Source organism: Oryx dammah, unplaced genomic scaffold, assembly GCF_014754425.2.
Source record: "Oryx dammah isolate SB20612 unplaced genomic scaffold, SCBI_Odam_1.1 HiC_scaffold_12, whole genome shotgun sequence".
NCBI lineage: Eukaryota > Metazoa > Chordata > Mammalia > Artiodactyla > Bovidae > Oryx > Oryx dammah.
In genome coordinates, this window is record NW_024070196.1 from 40065614 (window position 1) to 40091385 (window position 25772).

Sequence of the window (25772 nt, forward strand, 5' to 3'; positions counted from 1 at the left end):
AAAACTCTCCTTTGGGGGCAAACTAACTATTTTTACCAGCCACCAAGTAAAACAACTCCTAAATGGGAGAGGCCATTTATGGATGTCTGATCAAAGAATCCTCAGATATCAAGTAATGCTGATGGAAAATCCAGACCTCACTATATCCCCTTGTGAGGTTCTTAACCCAGCCACCCTCCTGCCTACCCCCGAGGGCTCTCTCCCCTTTCACTCTTGTCTAGAAACTTTGGACCACTGGACAAAACCCCAAGAGGGATTGTCAGAAGATCCTCTGACCAATCCTGGGGAAATCTGGTACACTGATGGAAGCAGCTTTGTCTTGGATGGAAAAAGAAGAGCTGGGTATGCAGTAGTCTCCAATTTTGAGACCATAGAAGCTAAGCCTCTGCCACCAGGTACTTCAGCCCAATTAGCTGAGCTCATAGCCCTGACTCGAGCTTTAGAGCTGGGAAAAGGAAAAAGAATAGCCATTTACACTGATTCCAAATATGCCTTTCTGGTGCTACGTGCACATGCTGCTATTTGGAAAGAAAGGGGCCACTTGACCACCCGAGGGTCCCCAAACAAATATGATGATCAGATTCTTCGACTCTTGGAGGCAGTCCATCTGCCCACTGAGGTTTCAGTCTCCCACTGTAGAGGACACCAAAAAGGGAGCACAGAAGTGGCACGAGGGAACCAAGCAGCTGATCAGGCAGCTAGGAGAGCAGCATTACAGAACCATGACCTAATAGGGGTTGCCACCTTAGTTCCACAGACTAATTTGCCAGAAATTCCTTCCTATACTGAAGGTGAGACTCTTAAAGCTAAGAGCGAGGGCTTTCAAGAAGATCATATGGGGTGGCTCCAAAAGGAGGGACTCCTTTTTCTGCCTGGGAACCTCCAATGGAAGTTGGTTAACTCCTTACATGCCACTACTCATTTAGGAGAAAAAGCCCTCCAAAGATTACTAGAAAGGTCCTTCAGAGGAACAGGCTTCCAAACAATTATAAGACAGGTGGTCTCCTCTTGTCCCACTTGCCAATTAAACAACCCCCAAGGAGCTCGAAGACCCCAGCTGGCCCAGCCTGTCCAATGACGTGGGACCTACCCAGGAGTGGACTGGCAGATGGACTTCACCCAGATGCCAGTTTCTTAAGGGTATAAATACTTATTAGTCATGATAGATACATTCACAGGATGGATTGAAGACTTTCCCACCCGGACTGAGAAGGCTGAGGAGGTGGTAAAAAAACTGCTTCATGAAATCATTCCAAGATTTTGTCTGCCCAGGTCATTACAAAGTGACAGTGGGACATAATTTACTTCCAAGGTCACCCAAGGGGTCTCAAAAGCATTGGGCATTACTTATTATCTCCATTGTGCCTGGAGGCCTTAATCTTCGGGAAAAGTAGAAACAGCCAATCAATTCTTAAAATCAGCGATAAAAAAGATAACCCAGGAGACCTCCCTGGGATGGAAGGAGGCTTTACCAATAGCTCTCCTCCACACCCACATTGCCCCTAAGGAACAGCTTGGTCTTAGTCCTTATGAGATGCTATATGGGAGACCTTTTGTTTATGTCAATGACCTCTTCCTAGATCCAAAGGTTCAGACCCTCCAGTCTTAAACCATGGCCATTGGGCAATTCCAACAGGATATACGCTTGTGGGGTATAAACTAGGACCCAAAAGATTCTAAGGAGTCACCACTATATGCTCCAGGGACTCAAGTCCTAATTAAAGTCTGGAAAGATGGGTCCCCAAAAGCTCAACTCCAGCCCACATGGAAGGGCCCCTACCCTGTAATAGTTTCTACCCCCACAGCAGTCAAGGTACCAGGACATGACTCCTGGATTCACTACTCATGAGTCAAGCCATGGAAGAAGACAGAAGAGGACATTCAACACATTTGTGAGCCCCTGGGAGATCTCAGATACCTATTCAGGACTACCAATGAGTGCCATTCTAATGAACACCCCCAAAATCTGGTTTCTGGGGATAAGATTTCTCAGGGTAGCTCTAAAGAGCCAACCCAGCTTGACAGAGATTGTATTCCAAAACAGACAGGAGATAGATCTTCTGATCCCTGAACACGGAGGAACTTGAGCCTTCCTGGTGATGTGAATTTAAAAATGACTAATGCCTCTACTAGTCCTTGTTATGCTATATTGATGCTGCTTATGATTATTCCATGTACTGTCAATTGTCTAACCTGTTTTTTTTCTGCCCAGGTCAACAAGCTACAACATTTAGTGCCAGTTCAACAAAGATATAAAACTACAGCCGACCACGAAAAATATCACACCCTTAGATGGACACTGCTATAAGGACTCTGAGGCTTGAGACTAGCAAGAGGGGGAGGCCCAATACCCCTTGCCACCCCAGTTCAGCAGGAAGTAGCCAGAAAGACCTCGACGCCCCTATTCCCAAAGAATTGGGCCTCCCATCTCTTGAGGGGGGAAAATGTTAGGTAGGTAGAATAGGGAAAAGGAGTCCAAAATGGCGGTGGCTAAAAGACAAGGAAGGGAAAAGCCCGCAAAAATAGAACAAAAGAAGGTCTGAGGACCAGAGTGAAGACTTCAGGTAGAACAAACAGCACTCCTGGCTAAGCCCAATTTGCATAGCGCAGGCCCAGGTGGAGGAAAAAACATATAAAAGGAGGAGCCAAAGCGCCCTCTCTCTCTTCTCTCTCCCGCGTGCATGCGTTCTTTCTCTCTCTTTCTTTCTCTCCCGCGTGCGTGTGCTCTTTCTCTCTTTCTCTCTCCCGCGTGCGTGCTCTCTCTCTCTCTTCCTCTCCTGCATGCGTGCGCTCTTTCTCTCTCTCTCCCTCCCCCTCTCCCACGCGCTTCTCCACTCTCTTCCCTTCAAATCTTTGGGTTGGCATGCCCTCACGCTTCGAGGATGGATTCTCCTGCTATCTTCTAAATAGAATAGAGCTGTAACACTGATTTGCCTAAGAGCTATAACACGGTTTGTCCAAGACCCAAGAGCTGTGACACACCGAGGGCTTTAATGTTCGTCACTCCAAATCTTTGTTGTGATGACACAAAGAACCGAGGAACATACACTCACATGACAAACACAATATGTAAAGTCACTTTTTTCAGAATCACATATGTGGAAACTGAAGGGGGTCAGGACGTGTTACTCCAAAATGGCATAAGGATTATTTGGCATAAGGATTAGTTTGAGCTGAAGGCAAATGGTTATCTACAGACGTAGGAAGAATTCTCTTCCTTCTCCTTTTCTGTCTAACAGTTGAGCATAAATTTCCCTTTGTGAAGGTGTCCTCTTCTGTTTCAGTAAGCCGTGAGTGATTCTTATCAACAATCTGCATAGCAATCTTACTAAACAACGCTTACCTTCTGTTAGTTCTCCCACATATTTCTTAGTCATTTTGCCACAGTCTATTGCCTTTCAAAGTCCAAATCTCTTTTCCTTTGCTAAAATAGTATATAAACCCTTGAATCTAAGTGTCTCCTTGTGTTTCATGTATTTTTTTGTGAACTCCTATGCAGATAAGACACTAATAAAATCTGTGTTTCTTTTCTCTTGTTAATCTGACTTTCATCAGTTGAATTTGTAGGCCACCAGACAATGAATCTAAGAGGGTAGAGGACAGAATAAAATAATTGCAACATTGTCTGAGAGAAACGAAAAGAATCACCATCTGAAATATTTGGAAGCTTCTGCTTAGTGAGTCTTATTTCTGACTGTAGCTCCCAGTGTATCAAAAAGACCCCGATGCTGGGAAAGATTAAGGGCAGGAAGAGAAGGGGGTGACAGAAGAGAAGAGGGTTGGATGGCATCACTGACTCAATGGACATGGGTTTGAACAAACTCTGGGAGATAGTGAAAGACAGGGAAGCCTGGCATGCTGCTGTCCGGGGGGTCTCAAAAAATCGGACATGACTTAGTGACTGAACAACAAATAGGGCCCCCTGAATGGAGCTTTCAGGATGGAAAATTCTTTGCTTCCTTATGAGCATAGAGAAGTGAGTCAATGGAAAGGTAAAAATGCTAGAGAGAGAAGATGTAAGTGTGTTTTTCAGAGCTCTGAATAGTTGGAGAAGTTTGGAATCTAGGACAGGGGTGGGATTCACTTTCAGAAAGATGGAAGGACAAAGAATATGAGATGAATTATCAATAATGAAGATGTGAAGCCGATAACTGCTGATGGATCTTGTTTTACAACAAAATAGAAGGCAAAGGCCTCTTGTTATATTGCTGGGAGGAGGTGTTGTATGAGGTTTTTGGTCCTCAGCATTTAGCCCTACAGTTGGCTATTATGGGTAAATTGTTTGCCTCTAAATGTCCCCACATTCATATGTTGAGGTCCTAATTCTCGGGACAGCAAAATGTGACTTTATTTGGAAATAAAGTCCCTGCAGATGTAATTAATGAAGGTGATTTTATACTGGAGTTGAATGGGGCCTTAACACAACATGACTTATGAAAAAGGGGAAATGTGGACACAGACACACACAGAAGCAAGATGATGTGAAGAAACCCAGGGGAATAGTGGTCAACTACAAGCCAAGGAGACATGCCTGGGGTAGATCCTTGCCTTGAATTCCTTAGAAGGAATCAACCCTGCTCACATCCAGACTTTGGGCTTATAGCCTCCAGAACTATGAGAAAATAAATTACTCAATCTGCAGTACTTTATCCTGCAAACCTAGCAAGCAAGTTTACTGGCTAGATGTAAAAGTGGAAGTGTTAATCTCTCAGTCATGTTTGACTCTTTGCGACCCCAGGAACTGTAGCTCGCCAGGCTCCTCTGTCCATGGGATTTTTCCAGGCAAGAACACTGGAGTGGGTTGGTATTTTCCTTCTCCAGGGGATCGTCCCCATCCAGGGATTGAACCCAACTCTCCTGGGTCTCCTGCACTGCAGGCAGAGTCTTTACCCACTGAGGCATTAGGGAAGCCCTATGTGGAAATTTCTCTAGCTCTCAGTCCTGAGTCCTTCCTCACTTACCCATGGAATTTATTGATTGAATGGATGAATGGATCAATAAATTGAGTGGGTGGGGAAGTGACACTCAGGACTGAGAGTTAGGGAAATTTCAGTCAGTCATTAGGTTATCCCAGAGGGTCAAAAGTGTTCTTAGACTTCAGTTAATGATTTGGAGGAAATAGTGAATTTGAAGTCAAATGAAGACAACTTGAAGGAAGGAGACAGATAAATAGTTTAGAAGTAATGAGATGGAACAAGTGAAGTCATTCAGTCGTGTCCAACTCTTGCGACCCCATGGACTACATGTAGCCTACCAGGCTCCTCTGTCCATGGGATTTTCCAGGCAAGAGTATTGGAGTGGATTACCATTTCCTTCTCCAGGGGATCTTCCCGACCCAGGGATTGAACCTGGGTCTCCTGCACTGTAGACAGACGCTTAACTGTCTGAGCTACCAGGGAAGTCCAAATGAACAGACAAAGATAAACCCTTTTTCCTGTCCCATTGAGTTAAGGAGGAATTGAAAAACGTGAACCTTTGACAAAGTGAAGAGCTGGGGATGTGATAGAAAAGCACTCATTATTTTTGCTGTGTTAGATCTCATTTTCACTGATTTACCGTTTAATTATTCAGGCAGGTCTCTTTCAAATACTGACATTCACAAAGCACTCAGTGTCAAGCCTGGAGCCCAAATATGTGTGTACATACTAATTTTTCCTCCTTTAATAATTCTGGCATTCTTTTTGAATACGTCCTTTGGATATTTTCCTGTTGCCTACTTTGATAAAATTTAAATGTTTTTAGATATCTTTCTTCTCATCTCTATAGGTGCTATGAATACAAAGTGACACACTGTATGACCCAAGAGGAAGACACAAATGCTTTCTAGGTGATAAATATCAGAATTGAGTCTTTATGTTTCAAAGATGTGTTTTATAGACAATATCTATAAAACTGAATAACGAGGGACAATGAGTGGATGATTTTGTTATTACAAATGGCAGAAGATTAAGAAATAAGTGAAAGTGAAAGTTGCTCAGTCATGTCTGACTCTGAGACCTCATGGACAGTTCAGTCCATGGAATTCTCCAGGCCAGAATCCTGGTGTGGCTTCCCTTTTCCTTCTCCAGGGGATCTTCCTAACCCAGGGACTGAACCCAGGTCTCCCATATTGCAGGCGGATTCCTTACCAGCTGAGCCACACAAGTGAAGCCCCAGAATACTGGAGTGAGTAGCCTATCCCTTCTTCAGCAGATCTCCTTGCAGTCCAAGGGACTCTCAAGAGTCTTCTCCAACACCACAGTTCAAAAGCTTCAACTCTTCCGCTCTCTGCTTTCTTTATGGGCCAACTCCATAATAATTGATATGTATCCAGGGGCATCATACAGAAAATATATGTTAGTGAGTTATAATCATGGTGGACTCATTAGCTGGAAGATAGGTAATCTATGAGAAAAATTTAGTGTTAATATTCCATCATAGTTCAGATAGTTAACATGGTTTTTCCACTCTAAGTCATCTAGACCTAGTTCTTCTGTAGAACTGGGAAAGCTACCAAGACACATCCTTTTATACAGGATATAAGGGAAAATATGCTACATTGCTGTGTGAGTAAGGGTTCTCCAGAGAAACAGAATCAATGGAGGGGGATGGAGGTAGAAGAGAGACAGAGACAGAATGACAAAGTGGAAATACACACACACAGAGACACACACAGACACACAGACACACACACATATAAAGAGTTTCATTCTAGGGTATCGGCTCGTGTGATTATGGAGGCTGAAAAGTCACTCAATTTGCCATCTGCACCTGGGGACCCAGGGTTACTGGTGATGTAGTTGAAAGACGCATGAGTCAGAGGATCAATGGTGTAGATTAAAAGCTGAGTTGCAGGGCCTGAAAACCAGGCATGCCAAGGGCCTGTTCCAACTGAGTCAGTCCCACAGAGAGGAAATTCAACCTTCCTCTGCCTTTGTGTTCTCTTCAGGCCTTCAAAAGATTGAGAACACCTTCCCACGTTGAGGAAGGCCATCTGTTCATCTGTTTTACTCAGCTCACCAATTCAAATGCTAATCTCCTCCTGAAACACCTCCACAGACACACCCAGAAATCACACTTTACCAGGTGCCTGGGCAATCCTGGTCAAGCTGACACACAAAAGTCACCATCACAACAGCCCAACCCAAGAGTGAGGGATTGACATATACCTTCTACTGTATTTAAATAGGTGAGCAACAAGGGCCTACTATATAGCACAGGGAATTAAACTCAATACTCTGTAATAGTCTAAATGGGAAAAGAATCTGAGAAAGAGTAGATTGTAAGTATATGTATATCTGACTCACTGTGCTGTACATCTGAAACTAACACAACATTGTTAATCAATTATGCTCCAATATAAAATAAAATTTAAAGGCTGCTCTCTCCTTTTGAGATGGCCCACATTCTGTCTGTGGAGTATTTCTCTCTAAATAAATCCACTTCTTAAAACAAAAACAGAACAAAATCCTCAAAAATCTACGATGACCCAGCCATGAAGCTGCCTTCTCTTTAGAACTTGACCGCAGTCCCATGTTGCTGTTCAACCAGTCACTATGCTCTGGTATATAGTTAACTTTTTATAGTTTTCCATGGGCATGTGTATACCTCTTGTCCTGGAGTAGACTTATATCTGTTTTTCACTCTCTCTCCCTCTTTAATCAGTATAATACCACCTGCCTTAGTCTGTTCCATGAATTTAGCCTACTGTGTCTTAGACAGGGCTCTTTTGTCACTCCTGAGGGGTCCACAACGTTGTAAGACACATAGTTGGGTCTTTGGAGAGCCAAAGGAATCTGGTAAGAAACCAATGGAATACTTCTGTATATCAAGTTATTCACGTTTATCACTCTAGCTAACATTTGTTGAGCATGTACTCTGTGACAAACACCAGAACCAAGGGTTTCCCATGTAATAGTAATTAAAGGAAAGATATTATTATCCCCATTTTTTAGAAAAGGAAATTAAGACTTAGAGAATAAAGCAACTTGCTTCAAGTCACATAGCTTCAGTGACATTTCAGTGGTTGGGATTTGAAACTAGTTCTGTCTAAATTGACAGTGTTATGCTTTTGACAAGGGAAATATTCTTTGTTATTATTATCAATACATTTGGGAAACAGTGGCCTCAGTGCTGTAAGAGAGCAAATATCTCAGTAGATCCCTCTGAAATTGAAAGTTGTTCAGTTGTGTCCGACTCTTTGTGACCCTATGGACTATAGTCCATGGAATTCTCCAGGCCAGAATACTGGAGTGGTAACTGTTCCCTTCTCAAGGGGATCTTCCCAACCCAGGGATCGAACCCATGTCTCCTGCATTGCAGGCTAATCCTTTGCCAGCTGAGCCACCAGGGAAGCCCAAGAATACTGGCGTGGGTAGCCTATCCCTTCTCCAGGGGATCTTCCAGACCCAGGAATCAAACCAGGGTCTCCTGCATTGCAGGCAGATTCTTTACCAGCTGAGCTATCAGGGAAATCTGAGCATGGTCAGATGTTACCTCTTAAAAACTTAGTGTCCTTCCTCAGATTGGTTTTAGGCATTCATTTAACGCTATCTCCTATTCTTAGGCATATTGCCTGTAAACGTTTTCAGCTTTAGGTTCACAGTCCTTGTTCTATGTTTCCTTTGAAGGTTATGACACCAGTTTGACGTGGGGGAGTGATTTGCTTTCATGTCTCTGCAACATAAGATTAAAGGGATGGCTGAGGTTTCCATTTTCCTGTGGAAAATTCTTAAAGAGATGGGAATATCAGACCACCTGACCTGCCTCCTGAGAAATCTGTATGCAGGTCAAGAAGCAACAGTTAGAACTGGACATGGAACAACAGACTGGCTCCAAATAGGGAAAGGAGTATGTCAAGGGTGTATATTGTCACCCTGCTTGTTTAACTTCTATGCAGAATAAATCATGCAAAATGCTGGGCTGGATGAAGCACAAGCTGGAATCAAGATTGCTGAGAGAAATATCAATAACCTCAGATATGTAGATAACACCACACTTATGGCAGAAAGCGAAGAACTAAAGAGCCTTTTGATGAAAATGAAAGAAGAGAGTGAAAAAGTTGGCTTAAAAGGCAACATTAAAAAAACTGAGATCATGGCATCTGGTCCCATCACTTCATGGCAAATAGATAGGGAAGCAATGGAAACAGTGAGAGATTTTATTTTGGGGGGCTCCAAAATCACTGCAGATGGTGACTGTAACCTTGAAATTAAAAGACACTTGCATCTTGGAAGAAAAGTTATGACCAACCTAGACAGCACATTAAAAAGCAGAGACATTACTTTGTCAAGAAAGTAATGTCTAGTCAAAGCTATGGTTTTTCCAGTGGTCATGTATGGATGTGAGAGTTGGACCATAAAGAAAGTGGAGAGTGGAAGAGTTGAAGCTTTTGAACTGTGGTGTTGGAGAAGACTCTTGAGAGTCCCTTGGACTGCAAGGAGATCCAACCAGTCCATCCTAAAGGAAATCAGTCCTGAATATTCACTGGAAGGACTGATACTGAAGCTGAAATTCCAATCCTTTGGCTACCTGATGCAAAGAACTGACTCACTGGAAAAGTCCCTGATGCTGGGAAAGATTGAAGGTGGGAGGAGAAGGGGACAACAGAGGATGAGATGGTTGGATGGCATCACCGACTCCATGGACATGAGTTTGAGTAAGCTCTGGGCGTTGGTGATGGACAGGGAAGCCTGGCATGCTGCCATCCATGGGGTTGCAAAGAGTCTGACATGACTAAGCAACTGAACTGAACTGAAGTTTCCTTAAGCAATTGCTGCATGACCTGCCCTGGCCATCAGCCCCATAAAGGATGTAAACTGGGGTGAACCTGGTTATTATTCCCAGGGTGACTTGAGAGTTTATGTATGCATACATACTGGAAGAGCAAAGATAAAACATGATAAATCTTTGCTAACCTTAAGATCTCTTCCTTTTCTTTAGGAATTGCATGAGAATCACATGTGAAACTAAGGAAGGTCACACTGAGTACTGCACCAGTTAAAATGCTTTGGTTTTACTGTATTCATTAAAAAAAATTGAATATGGGGAGAAAATTGGATTTCTGTAGAAGTTTTTTTCCAAAAAGATTCAAATAGCTGTATAAAAGCACAAGGTTAATTGTCCTCCTATTTCAATGAAATGATTCTCTGAAAAATGCGCATCTCGTTTTGTTTACGAAGCTCTCTAGTATATTTTGTTTGGCTTTTTCTACCCACTCTACTCAGCAAGTTGGTTTTTACACAAATGTTTTATACATGCTGTATTATTTGACCATCAGCTGTCTCTGACACATTGTTTTTCTCTCTGGGTTTTATTTACTTGTTATTTTTAAAGTTGTCTATCAGTGTGTTGCCCATTTAATTATTTATAGAGGGATTTATGTTAGCATGTGAAGTAAGGGCCATTATTGTCTTTTAAAGTATCACCACTGCCTTACTTGGTGCTGTGCTGAGCTGTCACTTTAGTTGTGTTAGACTCTGCGACCCTATGGACTGTAGCCCACCAAGCTCCTCTGTCCATGGGATTCTCCTGGCAAGAATACTGGAGTGGGTTGCTGTGCCCTCCCCCAGGGAGTCTTCTTGACCCAGGGATTGAACCCGTGTCTCTTATGTCCCTTGCATTGGCAAGTGGGTGCTTTACCACTAGTGTCCTACTTGGTAAATATGTGCAATTCCCAGTTGTATATGTCAGTAATATGTATTTCATGCATAACTATCAGTTCTGCATGACTGATTGCAATCTGATATGGAGACTGGTCAGGACAAAATGAAACAATACCAGAGAGCTTGGGGATGAGACACAGAGAGGAAAGCATGATGTTACAAGCTGGAGAAAGAAAAAGGAGTTACATTGAATCTGAGAAAAGCAAGTACTATAAATCCAAAGGATCACGCTGATATCAGAGTCAAGTGATGGTGACATCAAAGGTATCACAGGAAGCTCTACTGCAGACCTGGAGACAGCTGGAGGTGGTAATGTAATTAGAATAAGAGGCCAGGAAATAGGATTTAACAAAACAGGAATACAGAAACCAGAAAGTCTCAGAGTGCAATAACATTTAATGAGTCCACACAGATGTCTTACATGGATATAACTCCTCATCTTTGGAAAACAGTAGACTCTGAAAGCTGGGTGGTATTGGGTTGGCCAAAAGTTCATTCAGGCTTTTCTGTAACAAACTCAATACTTCCCAGTCTAGAGAAAGGTGTGGCATTGAGGATTTTTGTAAATCATTTAAATAAGGAGGAAGTTTAAGTAATGTTGTGTGTTGACTTCTTGACTGGTATATATTAAGGAATAATAATATAACATTGGTAACTAAAGTTCACTTGGGAATTATGGCATTAAATAAATATCAAATGCTTGGTGCCAGATACTGGCTAAACTGTCTATGATCAGAGTTTCAGTTATAAATATTTGCCCATCTTTTAAATAGTAATTTTTGTCTTTGTTTTTTGATAATCTAAAATGTATCTCTGCAGTAGATAAAGAGGAAAGCATGAAATTACTATAGAATTTCCAGTCTGAGGCTTGTATTCTCATGAAAACAAGCAGTCCATTTTCCCTATAGAACCCATTCCTAATCAACACACATTATCCTTGCTGTGTCAGAACTCTCCAATTTTGATGGCCAGGTGAGTTACCAACCACTTGATGAGGTCAGCAATATGATTCGTGGGTGCAAAATAGGCAATTTTTGGAAAAGCCAGGTGCTGGTTTATGCAAATTGTCTGATGATAGACACAGCAGCTGGCCTAGAAAGGCAGACTTGGGAACACTAAATGAGGATCTTTCCATAAACATGAATCGCTCTTGAAAAATGTATGTGGCTTATTGGATGTGGATGTCTTCTTCCCCGTCAGGGATGAATGTTTCCAATCACCAATGTCAAAAGACTAAATTTTACCATTAATCTTGGAAATCTCATAGAGCAGAGCTTTGAAAGAGGTATATGTGTTTACTTTTTAAAAAAGAGATTTTTGAAACTCTGGCAAGAGTTTTGAATAATAATTTGTATAAATTGGGATGCATTCATGGAAAAAGAGGCTATTGTGAAAACTACTGGGATTCTGGGATACTGAGATAATCGCAGTATTATGATACTAGATTAGTAAACTTACAGTTCATTTCTCCCTCTCCCTCTGACTGAATTTACTGGGTTGAACTTATATGGGTCTTTTAATGTCTTTGAACCTCAATTCTTCTTTGTGAACATGTAAATTAAGTTGACACAGTACAAATAAAAGTTTATGTCTCATCCCTGGAACTTTAGGTATTTCGTATAAACTAATGACACTGTCTATCTTCCAAATGAATTCATAAGCCAGTGAAGTTTCATAAAAATCAGACATGAAAATGGCATGTCCTGTTTATTCCTTGTTTGAAACAGAAATAACAGAATTGATTTAAATATTTAATAAATTAATAAATAAATCAATTAATTTATTAATAAATAATTTTATTTATTAATATATTAAAATATTTAAATAATCTATTAAAATAAATTTACTAAATTAAATCAGTAATAAATAATAAAATAATTTAATAAATAAATTTATTAAAATATTTATTAAAATTTATTTTTAATAAATAAATTTATTAAATATTTACTAAATTTTATTTTAATAAATAAATTTATTAAAATTTAACTAATAATAAAATAATTTCATAAATAAATTTATTAAAATAAATTTATTAAAATAAAATGATTTATTCATAAACAAATAAAATAATTTTAAATAATGGAATTTACTGTTCATTGACATTTCCCTCATGTCAATTTTGGAAAATTGACATGTTCCAGTTTTCTTGAGCAAAATAGAATTACTCCTTTCAAATTATTTTTCAAGAATCATTTGAATTTGCTCATTGTGTTTCACTGTAAATTAATCATGTGTTTTTAAATAGGTCCTCCTAAATATTTCGGGCTTCCCTGGTGGCTCAGTTGATAAAGAAGCTGCCTGCAATGCAGGAGATCGCCTGCAATGAAAGAAGCCTGGGTTTGATCCCTGGGTCAGGAAGATCCCCTGGAGAAGGACATGGCAACACACTCCAGTATTCTTGCCTGGGAAATCCAATGGACAGAGGAGCCTGGAAGGCTACAGTCCATGGGGTCGCAAGAGTTGGACACGACTTAGCGATTAACCACCACCACCTAAATATTTTATAAACAAATTTGTCTTTTAGATTGAGTCTGTGGTATTTTAGAGTAATGATTTGGCTCTGAGATCACTCTCTAAAATTTAAACTACGATTATAGTATTTCTCAAGAATCATCCTTGATAAAATTAATAATAAAATGTTTTATGGACTTACCTTCATTTGTCATTAAAATTTACTAACATATTTGGTACAATTTTAATAGTGTTAAAATTTTACTAACATGATTTACTAATTCAGCATCTCTTGTTAATTTAAGGACAAGGAGATTGGAAGCTTCCTATTTGTTATGTCTTATTTTTGTAGTTGCCGTAGGCTGGAAGAGATGGTCTGTGAAACACAGAGGCTGGATGCAAAGTGACCTGAAGCAAATACCTCTAATAATGCAGTGGTCCAGACAGGTTACTAATGCTGAGATACTTATCAGAGTTTGCTGTTCATTTTATCTCCAAAGTTAGACTGTAGTTTACGCTAGTCATAAACTTCACTAGTGCTTCTTTTGTATCTAAGCCTCACAAACTACTTCAGTGTGATTCTTCCAAATTGCAATGTGTTTTAAATAAGAAAACCATATGTAGCTTAAATTAGATGAAAAACAAGCTTATTCCTATTGGCGGTATGAATCTGATACTCTATTATTGAGTTGGGTTGTCTTTGAGTCTTAGTCATATGGCTCATGGTGAGAACTCACCTCAAGATCTCCGATTTACAGGGCTTAAAATCCATCCTACTGAGACAGTCTGAGACCTGGGACTCTTTGCTGCAGTGGTGCAGTGCTTGCACCTAGATACGCCTCTTCTCGAGCAATGAAATATAAAAAAACCGTATGGGACCAAAAATGCATGCATGTGCATTTGGGGCAAATCCTGGACCCCAAAGGTACAAAGAGATCAAACAATCCAACTGCCACTTTTGAAGAGCCTGTAGCAAAAATTGGGTGTTGGAGAAAAAGCAGGATGCTGTTTAAGCTCCCTGGAAACAACACCTCTTAAGGGTTGGGCAGACCACCTAAGCCATCCCTCCAGCTTGACCCCTGGACATAGTCCTATCCTTACCCCATAAAAGGAACAAGTTGCACCCTCTTGGGGAGTGAGTGAGCAAGGGAACTTGTTGGTTGTTCTTAACCTCCAGTGCCGCAGTAGAGGCCCTAATAAAGCCTTGCCTGAATTTCTTGTCTGGCCTCTGATCAATTTCTATTGACTGGGGAAGGCCAAAAACCCTTTATCCTAAAGTTTTTCTCTGCCCTGAAACCACACTTTTATCATAAACAGGTGCCAGAGATGCTTTCTGCTTCCTGTGTTTTCTTTCCTTGATGTGTTAATACTCTCCTCTTTTCCTCCTTTCAGAGTCTCTCTTGTTCCATCTCTGGGTCTCTCTGTCCATTGGTCTAGGTCTTTTTCTCAATTTGTGATGGGCTGCAGGAATCAGCACCTCTCTTCTGCCTGCTACCCATTCTGACCCATGTGTCTACCAGAGGGCTGGGTAATTGGTATTATATATTTGGAAAGAAATTCAGAGGGTAGTCTTTAAAATTTTTTTTGATGTGGACCATTTTAAAAATCTTTATTGAATTTGTTAAAATATTTCTCCTGTTCTGGCTTTTTGGCCACGAGGCGTGTGGGATCTGAACCCGAACCTCCAGAATTGGAAGGTGAAGCGTTAACCATTGGACTGCCTGGGAAGTCTCAATTTTTTACTTTTCATTTACTGTTTTATGTTATATGAATTTTATTGTTTGGAGTTGAATTTTGATTAGGGGGCTTCCCAGGTGGTGCTAGTGGTAAAGAACCTGCCTGCCAAAGCAGGAGTCATAAGAGATGCAGGTTCGATCCCTGGGTCGGGAAGAGCCCCTGGAAAAGGAAATGGCAACCCACTCCAGTATTCTTGCCTGGAGAATCCCATGGACAGAGGAGCCTGGGCGTCTACAGTCCATGGGGTCACAAAGAGTTGGACCCGTCTGAAGTGACAGAGTGTGCAGCATGCATTTTGATTACAACGTATACAAATAAAGTAGGAAAGATATTTCAATTTACATGATGGGGATGAACACATGAACTTTCTGTGACACTGGATGTCTTCAACACTATTGCAGTCTGCACTTAAAGAAACAGGACAGGAATATCACCATCATGTTTAATACCTACATATTAGGTGCTCATTTGCAAGGTACGAGAACTTGTGTAACACAGGTCCCCACTCTCTAAGAATTTACAATCTGGTTGATTAAAAAAAGACAAAAAGCTTCACGACAGTTAGAGAATTTGTACATTTTAACTTGGAACTTCCCCACTTTCTTCATTGTTGCTCCTGATATTCTCAATGTTGGTAGAAAATCCTACAAAAACAATGATTAGCTCCATTACAAATCTGTGAATTCCTACTTTGTCTGTAAATCCTTTTTCCTATTTCTCACAAAAGCTGCCTCATATTCCTCCTTCCCCCTTCTTCCCCACACATTAGTTCGTCACTTAAAAACCTTCTCTATTGAAATAAAAACTCTCTTTCTCTCTGTATATGTATGTATATGTATATTAATGCACAGAACTTGAATTTGGAGATAAGTGTACACCTATGAAACCACCACCACAATTTATGCCATAAACATATTAATCACTTCCAAACTTTAATCCTATTTTATTTACTTTTTAATAATTAGTATTCTTTTGTGAAATATTCTTGAGTACATAATCCCTGTTTCCATGGTTTCCTGAGACTGGATTTGTTCATTTCCATCCTAATGACCTGGGTTTGCTCTGTGTCTGCATTTGGTCACCATCAGCTTGTTTCACTTGGGTCATCTTAAAGCGTGTGTTCTTTCATTCTGACCCCAATCACTCTTTGTGCTCTGTTCCAGCCTCTGTATCTGTCTTGCAGTTTTGTTGTCTTTCCATGATCTTGGCTCTGTTTGATAAGACTTTTCCTTTTGGTCTTGGATGTGCTTTCCTTGAAAGTCTGTCTATCCTGGGTAATAACTGCTCACTAACTTGTTTGCATTCCAGTCCTGCCCAACTCTTCAGCTGTCACATTGCTCTCTTCACACACAATTTCCTGCACGTGCAACATATGATCTTTCATCTATTGGCTTCTACCTGCATCTCCATCTGCTCTTGCTCAAACTCATGTCCATTGAGTCAGTGATCAACCATCCAACCAGTGAGTCAGCCATCCAACCATCTCATCCTCTGTTGTCCCCTTCTCTTGTCCTCAGTCTTTCCCAGCATGAGGTTATTTTCTAATGAGTCGGGTCTTCACATCAGATGGCCAAAGTATTGGAGCTTCACCTTCAGCAACAGTCCTTCCAATGAATATTCAGGGTTGATTTTCTTTAGGATTGACTGGTTTGTATGCTCTACAAAACTTTCAAATGATAAATCCCAGTATCAGTGATCCATGATAGTTTTAATGGTACCTGGATGTTTGTCGAGCAGGTAGGGTAAGCATACAGACACAGAAATGACTGTCACGAAGGAAGAAGTTTCTGCTATACTCATAATCCGCTGGACACAGGAGGCCTGGCTGCCATGCAGGGGACAGAGGGAAGCACCAGGGCAAGATGAGCAGACAGAGAGGAGCTATGGGGTAGAAGACTTTACTGTGGTTTTCTTGGGAAGGAATAGACAAGGTAAGCAAACTAAGCAGTTTTGGAGATGGACACTTTGAATAATTTTGGCGGGCTCAGGGCTGATAGAGTGAACCCTAGTTGTCCAGTAACTGGTCTTGGGGTGATTAGGGTAGGGGGATAGCATTCCCACACAGCAAGAGCCTCATAAAATCAGGCAGAAGGGGATATGACTCATATTGATTTGTTTTCATATTAAAGACATGCTCCCAGGCAACCTTTTAGTCTCTCCAGGAATTAGATAACCTGGAATTAGTGACTCCTCCCCATCAGCAAGGCCCCAGATGCTAGAACATCCAGAATACAGAAAATAAGAAAATATGGCCAACACAATGAATGTGGATGATCTTGTATACATACTGTAAACAATTATTTTCTCTCTTGGATCATTAACTTTCTCTCTATGGAGGAAAAAAAAGAACTTAGAATTGCTAGAAGAGTCTTGCAAGAAAAGTTAGAGGACTCTCACCATCTGATTTCTACAATTACTGTAAAGCTACAGTAATAGAGACAGAGAGGAACTGACATGAGGATAGACAAAGAGATCAATGAAATGGAATGGACAGGCCACAAACAGACACCCAGACATCAATTGCTTTTTGAAACTTGCCAGCTCAATTTAACTCAATGGACAAAGAAAGTCTTTTCAACAAATGGGGCTGAAATAACTGGTAAATATCTGGGGAAAAAGTAAACCTTGACACTCGTCTCACACTTTGCAGAATGCACTCAAAATTAATTTGAGTGAAGCATGAACCTAACTTAAAAACTAGTTATAGTTTCTAGAGGAAATAAAAACTTCTACCATACAAATGAAAACTTTTACAATATCTTCATGATCTCGGGGTAGGCAAAAATTTCTTAGAGAGGGCAATGAATCCAGTAGCTATAATAGAAAGAAAATGAAGAACTTTACTTCACTGAAATAAATATATAAAGAACAGTAGCTCAATAACAGCCCAACACAAAAAAGCAAAGCTCTTGAACAGATACCTCACTAGAGAGGTTATAGAATGAGTTACCAAGGAAATGCAAATTAAGTCCACAATGAATTCATGTGTTGCTGCTAAGTCACTTCAGTCGTGTCTGACTCTGTGTGACCCCATAGATGGCAGCCCACCAGGCTGCCCCGTCCCTGGGATTCTCCAGGCAAGAACACTGGAGTGGGTTACCATTTCCTTCTCCAATGCATGAAAGTGAAAAGTGAAAGTGAAGTCGCTCAGTCATATCTGACTCTTAGCGACCCCATGGACTGCAGCCTACCAGGCTCCTGTGTCCATAAGATTTTCCAGGCAAGAGTACTGGAGTGGGGTGCCATTGCTTTCTCTGGAATTCATGTGTTACACCCACTGAAATGGCTGAAACTAAGAAGACTGGTAGCACCAAATAATAGTGATGAGGTGCTCTCTCTTTGGAGATATGTGACAGTTGGTTTGAAAACTTCAGAGTTTGCCAGGTGAAATTCAAAGCTGGTCCCTGGACACAGAAGTCAGGGAGAGACTGAAGGAAAAGGCAGAACCCTCCAGATTGGTAGACAGTAAAACAAACAAGGAGACCTACATAAGATGTTGTCTTGGACTCTGTGAGATGAGTAGATCCCTGGAATCTTTTTTGTTTTTAATTAACTAACAATTTTTGGGCTTTCTCTAGTTTCAGGAGCAGGGGCTACTCTTTGTTGCGGTGCACAAGCTTCTCATTGTGGTGGCTTCTCTCACAGTGGAGCAATGGCTCTAGGTTTTGTAGTTACAGCTCTCGGGCTCCAGAGCACAGGCTCAGTGGTTGCGCAGGCAGGCTCCATAGTCATGGCACGTGGGCTTTGTTGCTTCAAGGCATGTGGAATCTTCCTGGACTAGGGATAGAACCTGTGTCCCCTGCATTGGCAGGTGGATTCTTATCCATTGGAGCACTAAGGAAGTCCTCCTCGAAGTCTCAAAGTTTATATAGAGGCCTTAACAGGGTTCTTTCATGTATTTGGTCTGGCAATACATTACTGTCTCAAGGCTGCACCCTTGAAATGTCTCCTAGTATAGGAACAGTGGGCAGAGCCTATGTTCCAAAGTTGGGAGAGGATGAGGGGTATTGGTCATGTCCTCTCAATGACCTCCTCCAACATGTAGTTTTATATAAAATTAAACATAGATTTTTTAAAATGGCATTTTACAACCTGGTAATTCTACTTCTAAGTATTAATATTTACCCAAGATATTGAAAGCACATGTCCACAAATACTTGCATAAGAATGTTAAAATCAGCATTATACATAATAGTCTAAAACTAGAAACAACCCAAATGTTCATCCACAGGAAGAAAGATACTTACACAGCAGTCTACTCACACGATGTATTATGAACCAGCAACAAAAAGAAACAAACTACTGATGTATGTAAAAGCATGAGCAAATCTCAAAAATCTTGTGTTCAGCAAGAGAAGCCAAGCAAAAAGATGACATGGTGCTTGGAAGTGACACATGTCAGTCCTGCCCCTAATCAATTGGTAAAAGCACAGATGGCTCCATCTGTATCCAACAAGGCAGAGGAAGTATAATTATTCTATGGGGGGAGAATTGAAAATTTGAGAAATAATTCAATTCAACACACTTAGATTATAGTATGGAAACAATCTCCTTAGTACAGAAATTCTTGCTTTGTGTTTTGATTTCTTTTTTTGCCATGTTTTAATTTATCTTTTGACTAGGTTTTGGCAATGTAGACTGAAAATATAGTTGTTTTGTTCTTGGTCTTATGCTTAAGTGGAATCAATACTCAATGCTGTTTCTTTTGAAGTGTGATGGTTGTTTAGCGGTTTAGTCACTTAGTCATGTCCAAATCTTGTGACCGTATGGACAGAAGAGACTGGCATGGGATTCTCCAGGCAAGAATACTGGACTGGGTTGCCATTTCCTTCTCCAGGGGATCTTCCCAAACCAGGGATTGAACCTGGGTCTCCTGCATTGTAGACAGATTCTTTACCAACTGAGCTACAAGAGGTAACTTTTCTATTCATTACTTGTTTGGCTGAAGTTTATCTTCTAGTAGGTTTGAGCAAATTTTGTTCTCTGGGTTTTAAAATATTGAAAAGTATTTTTCAGTTGTCTTTATGCTTGAAAGACAGTTTGGCTGTGTATAAAATTCTTGAGTTACATGTGTATAAATTGGGTTGTCTCTACATAAAATTCTTTGTTTGAGGGTTTTGTGAGTGTTATTCCACTGTCTTCTAACAGTAAATGGTTTGTTCTAGAGAAGTCACAGTTAGCCAGAATTCTTACTATAGAAGTCACTAGATCATTTTGCTTAGACATATTTCTCTAATTTAGTTTTAGTACGATTGAAAATGCAGATATTGATAGTGTCTCAGTGTTGTGGGGATTAAATGAGATACTACCTGCAAAACATAAATTAAATGGTTATCATTACTATCACAATTTATTAATGTGGTTCTATTTTCTTGTGGAAATACTCCTTTCAATCATTTGCTTCTTTTATTTCTGGAACATTTCCTTAGGTTATTTTTTTCCCCAAGTTCTCTGGTTTTCTTCTTTGGTAACACTATATATGCAAATGTTGGATCTCCTTCACCTATTTTCCTAAACTACCATTTCCTTTCTAACGTTTAAAAATCCTTGCTCTTTTAATTTTACTCGGTTTTTATATAACTGTTCGCTAGTTTCTTTTTTAAAATTATTTATTTATGTGGGTGCATCTAGTCTTGGTTGCACCATGTGGGATCTTTCACTGCAGCCCACAGATGCTCTTGTTGTGGCATATGGGCTCAGTATTTGCCTACGTGGGCTTAGTTGCTCTGCAGCAAGTGGGATCTTAGCTCTCCGACCAGGGATCAGACTTATGTCCCTTGCATTACAAGGCTGATTCTTAACCATTGGACTACAAGGGAAGTCCCTGTGCTCTATTTTCTTATTGTGTATTATTTTTTTGCTGTGGTGCTTCCAATTCGATTCTCATTCCTATGATGACTTTTTTTCCCCTTGCACTTCTGTTTTGAGCTGATCTATCTTATTTTCCACCTTCAACTGTTTTGCCATGAGTGCTCTGAATTCTAGTGTCTCTGATTGGTGTTTTCATTTTAAACAGGCATTTGCTTCCTTATGCTTTTCATATAAAGCAAGTTCTATTTGGCTGCTGTTTTTATTTTCTCCGTGTAATTGTTTCTTCTGTAACTAGTCTGCATACCATTTATTTTCCTTGTTGCTTTCCCCTTTAAAAAACAGATCTTACACAGTTTTCTTTTTTCATTATTTTTTATTTTTGAAAGGTGAATTGTTCCTGAACTGTTCCAGAATTGCTCTTTTCAGGGGAGTTTGATAAAGAGAATTCTATTTCTGCCATGGGGCTAAATACATTCTTTTTGCTTATATTCCTTTCTAGTCAATTAAAAAATAGCACTGTAGTCTGGTTTTAATCAACCTTATCTCCCACTCAGATGGTTGCCCAAATCTAGCTTGTCTGGGTGTTTCCTAAATTACCTCCACTGTCTGAGATATTTTACACTTGATAGCAAATATAACCCAGAGAGCCTCTTACTATTAGCCTAAATATGTCATTTATCTTGTTTCAAGTATGAAATAGTTCCTAAAACTATGCCAGGGCATGCCACCCACTTTATCTCACAAATGCCCTACCCAAGGTTTGTGAGCTTTTCAGCAGCAGTTGTTCTCTCTTTGCAGTTTTTTGTATTTCCTGTCTCAATTTTTTGTCTACTTTTTTTTTTGTTTTATGATTTGGAGGATTAAATTTCTCTCGTTTAATCAAGAAGGAGACAATGGCACCCCACTCCAATACTCTTGCCTGGAAACGCCCACGGACGGAGGAGCCTGGTGGGCTGTGGTCCATGGGGTCGAGACTGAGTGATTTCACTTTCACTTTTCACTTTCATGCATTGTAGAAGGAAATGGCAGCCCACTCCAGTGTTCTTGCCTGGAGAATCCCAGGGACGGGGGAGCCTGGTGGGCTGCCATCTATGGGGTCGCATAGAGTCGGACACGACTGAAGCGACTTAGCAGCAGCAGCAGCAGCAGTAGTGTAATCAAAGGTGGATTTATATTTCTGTTTCTCACCTATTTATAGAAGGGGCAATGCTTCATTTATTTATGATGAAATCTGAAGTTACTCTGGGCTCATATTGCTAGATCCCAATCTGTCAAGGTGCTTTACAATGTTGTGTTAGTTTCTGCTGTGCAGCCAAAGTGAATCAGCTATGCCTACACATATATCCCCTTGTTAGGATTTCCTTCTCATTTAGGTCACCACAGAGCACTGAGTAGGGTTCCCTGTGCTATACAGTAGGTTCTCATTAATTGTATATTTTATATGCACAGTAGCATATACATGTCAATTCCAATATCCCAATTCATCCCACCCACCTTCCCCCACTTGGTGTCCATACATTTGGTCTCTATGTGTGTGTCTCTATTTCTGCTTTGCAAATAGGTTTATCTGTACCATTTTCCTAGATTGCACTTATATGCTTTAATATACCATAATCATTTTTTTGCTTTCTGACTTACTTCTCTTTGTATGACAGTCACTAGGTCTATCCTTTGCTCCTCACCATGTGTGGATGCATATATCCAATCAATATCTATATGTGTCTTTATTTAGGAAATAAACTGAGAGGGAATGTTCTAAAATATTGGTTGTGATTCTCAATGTATGAAAGGAAACAATGAAGCCCAAACTCTTGTGAGTATACCAGAGTCTAAGAAATTTCTAACCATCCATCAGGTCACAGATACTGAAGGGGGGAATATGTAGCTATGAAAGTTGGGGTATGGAGCAGAAGTGCAGGGACAGGCAAATCAGGGATGAATTAGTGAGCAGTGTGGGAGGGACACGAGGTTGAGAAGCTCTGTTATCTTTAAACTTACGTTTTTGAGCCCTGTGGGAAAGTTCTGTGTGGGTGTTCTAGTGATTTAAAGACCAGTGTGTCAGAAGGCACAGGTATGTCATACAGTATGTCCACTCTTCCACGTCCATTCACTCTGCCAGCCTGGAAAATTCTTACGCATTCTGTAAGGTACAGTTTGAGGATGATCAGCTGTCTCCAGCTTGTAGGCTCCTACCATCTCCCCACTCCACTAAGATTTCTTATTGCCCCTATTTTTGCTTCCCTTATCTATATGTCTATTTCAGAACTTAAAACGTGTATTTAAATTATTACTTTGTTGTCTGTTTCCTCTTTCAGCTATGAATTCTTTGCAGCTGAGGATTCTATCTTATAATTCTCAATTCCTAGTACCCAATTTGAGATACACTGAATTTCTAATAAAGTTCATGTATTTCACTGAATCATGGTTTTTAAAAAAAACTTTTTATTGGAGGATAGTTGCTTTGCAATGTTGTGTTAGTTTCTGCTGTACAACAGAGTGAATCAGTTCTACACATACTTATATCCCCCCTTTTTAGATTTCCTTCCCATTTAGACCCCCAGAGAACACTGAGTTGATTTCCTGTGCTATACGGCAGATCCTTATTAGCTAACTATTTTATATATAGTAGTGTGTATATGTCAATCTCAATCTCCCAGTTTGTCCCTTATTCCTTTCCCGCCTGGTAGCCATATGTTTGTTTTCTACATTTCTTCATTTTTTTAAATTAACATTAAATGTCTGACATGATGGATGACTTAGCCTGATAATGGCTAATTCAAAAGTCCTCAGGGTATCATTTTAAAATTTGCATTAAAATTTAAAATATTTGTCTACACTCATAGTTTCTTTAAGTACCTAGAAATATTTAATATAAATGTATCACAAATATTTTAGTTACAAAACAGGATTCATTCATTGCAAGTCTTATTGACCTTTCTGTGGAAAAATTCTAATTTTAAGGAAAGTTATGGAGAATAACTTCACAGTGTGTAAAACTTTCCTTGCTTGCCTTTCATGAATTTTTCAATTAATCTGTGGAATTTTAATTCTACTAAACCTGAACCAAAATACATTCCCTCAGGCTGTTCTAGTTTGTGGCAACAGACCCACTGTAGAGTGACTCTAAGTTATTTTCCAATGTTTTGATGATCTGTGATCTGGATATGCTGTGTATATTAGCAAAAATTATAAGTGTGATTTACTCTACTATTTTAATAAATAAAATTTATTATTTATTAAATAAATTGCTATTGCCAGGCACTGTGTCAATGCTTTACACAAATTACTGATCTTGATTCCTCATTTTATTGACAAGAGAAATAAAATTGGAGGAGGCTAAACAACTTTTCTTTACTGTCTGAGTCAAGTTTCTAGCCCCACCCAACCAACAGGTGACTGAACAAGATATCACCAAAGCTTGCACTCTTAACCACTGGGCTATTATACCATCTTAAGATGGTATGGATAGATCAATGAAAAATAGCTACTGAATCTGACTTAAACAGATAAAAAATTGTTCTGAGTATAACTCAGCCATTAAAAAGAATACATTTGAATCAGTTCTAATGAGATGGATGAAACTGGAGCTGATTATACAGAGTGAAGTAAGCCAGAAAGAAGAACACCAATAACACCAATGTGTTAGTAATACCAATATACTAACACATATATATGGAATTTAGAAAGATGGTAATGATAACTCTGTATGTGAGATAGCAAAAGAGACACAGATGTATAGAATGGAATTTTGGACTCTGAGGGAGAGGGAGAGGGTGGGATGATTTGGGAGAATGGCATTGAAACATGTATACTATCATGTAAGAAATGAATCGCCAGTCTATGTTCGATACAGGATACAGGATGCTTAGGGCTGGTGCATGGGGATGATCCAGAGAGATGATATGGGGTGGGAGGTGGGGGAGTGGTTCAGGATTGGGAACTCACGTACACCCATGGCAGATTCATGTCAATGTATGGCAAAACCAATACAGTATTGTAAAGTAAAATAAAGTGAAAATAAAAATTAAAAAAAATTGTTCTGCAATGCTTCTGGTTTTGCTTAAGCAGACTCAGAGTCAGGTCTAGAGGTTTCTGGGCAAATGATACAACTTCACAGGATTTTTCAATTAATGTGCAGAGCCATAAGGAGCCAGCCTCAAACTCATCCGACTTGTGTGCTTGAAATTGCAGTCCCTTGTGAAATGGCTGAGGATATTTTAAAAATTGGAAAAAGCTTCTGAAGTATGGCTTTCCATGACCTCTTCTGCCTCTGTCAGAAAGATGATGTGAGGCTGGGGAGAACAGGAAGAAGACCATCTCATAGTAACAAGGTTATGTGGCTGAAACAGTGTGTGTGTGTGTGTGTGTGTGTGTTCATGCGCGTGTGCATTGAAAGTCTCTCATTCTAATTAAAAAACAAAGCAAACATTCAAAGATGTTTAGTTCAAAATCAAAAAGTAAGGCATGAATTTGAAAGGGCATTTTTCTCTCTTTTGTTTTGTGGATGCTTGCTAAGTTGCTTCAGTCATATCTGGCTCTTTGTGACCTTATGGACTGTAGCCCGCCAGGCTCCTCTGTCCAAGGGATTCTCCAGGCAAGCATACTAAAATGGGTTGCCATGCCCTCCTCCAGAGGATCTTCCTGACCCAGAGATGGAACCCAAGTCTCTTACGTCTCCGCATTGGCAGATGGGATCTTTACCACTTCATGCCACCTGGGAAACCCCTTTTGTTTTCTTTTGTGCATGTGAACTAACTCACTTTAGTTGTGTCCGACTCTTTGCGAGAGTAGCCCACCAGGCTCCTCTGTCCATGTAATTCTCCAGGCAAGCATACTGGAATGGATTGCCACGACCCCTTCCAGGGGATCTTCCTGGAGAGGGGATCTTCCTGACCCAGGGATCGAACCCTGTCTCAGGCATCTCCTGAATTGGCAGGTGGGTTCTTTACCACTAGCACCACATAGAATGACAGTAAATAGAAAATATCAGAGTTAGAAGTGTTTGTGGATGAAGATATTGGTTCATGGATTTATATTTGTAGTAAAAATTAACACTATTTCTGTTGGTTAACACAAGGAAGAACAGATAGAATGGCCTGGGAGAGGGCTTCCCTACACCTTCCCTACCCA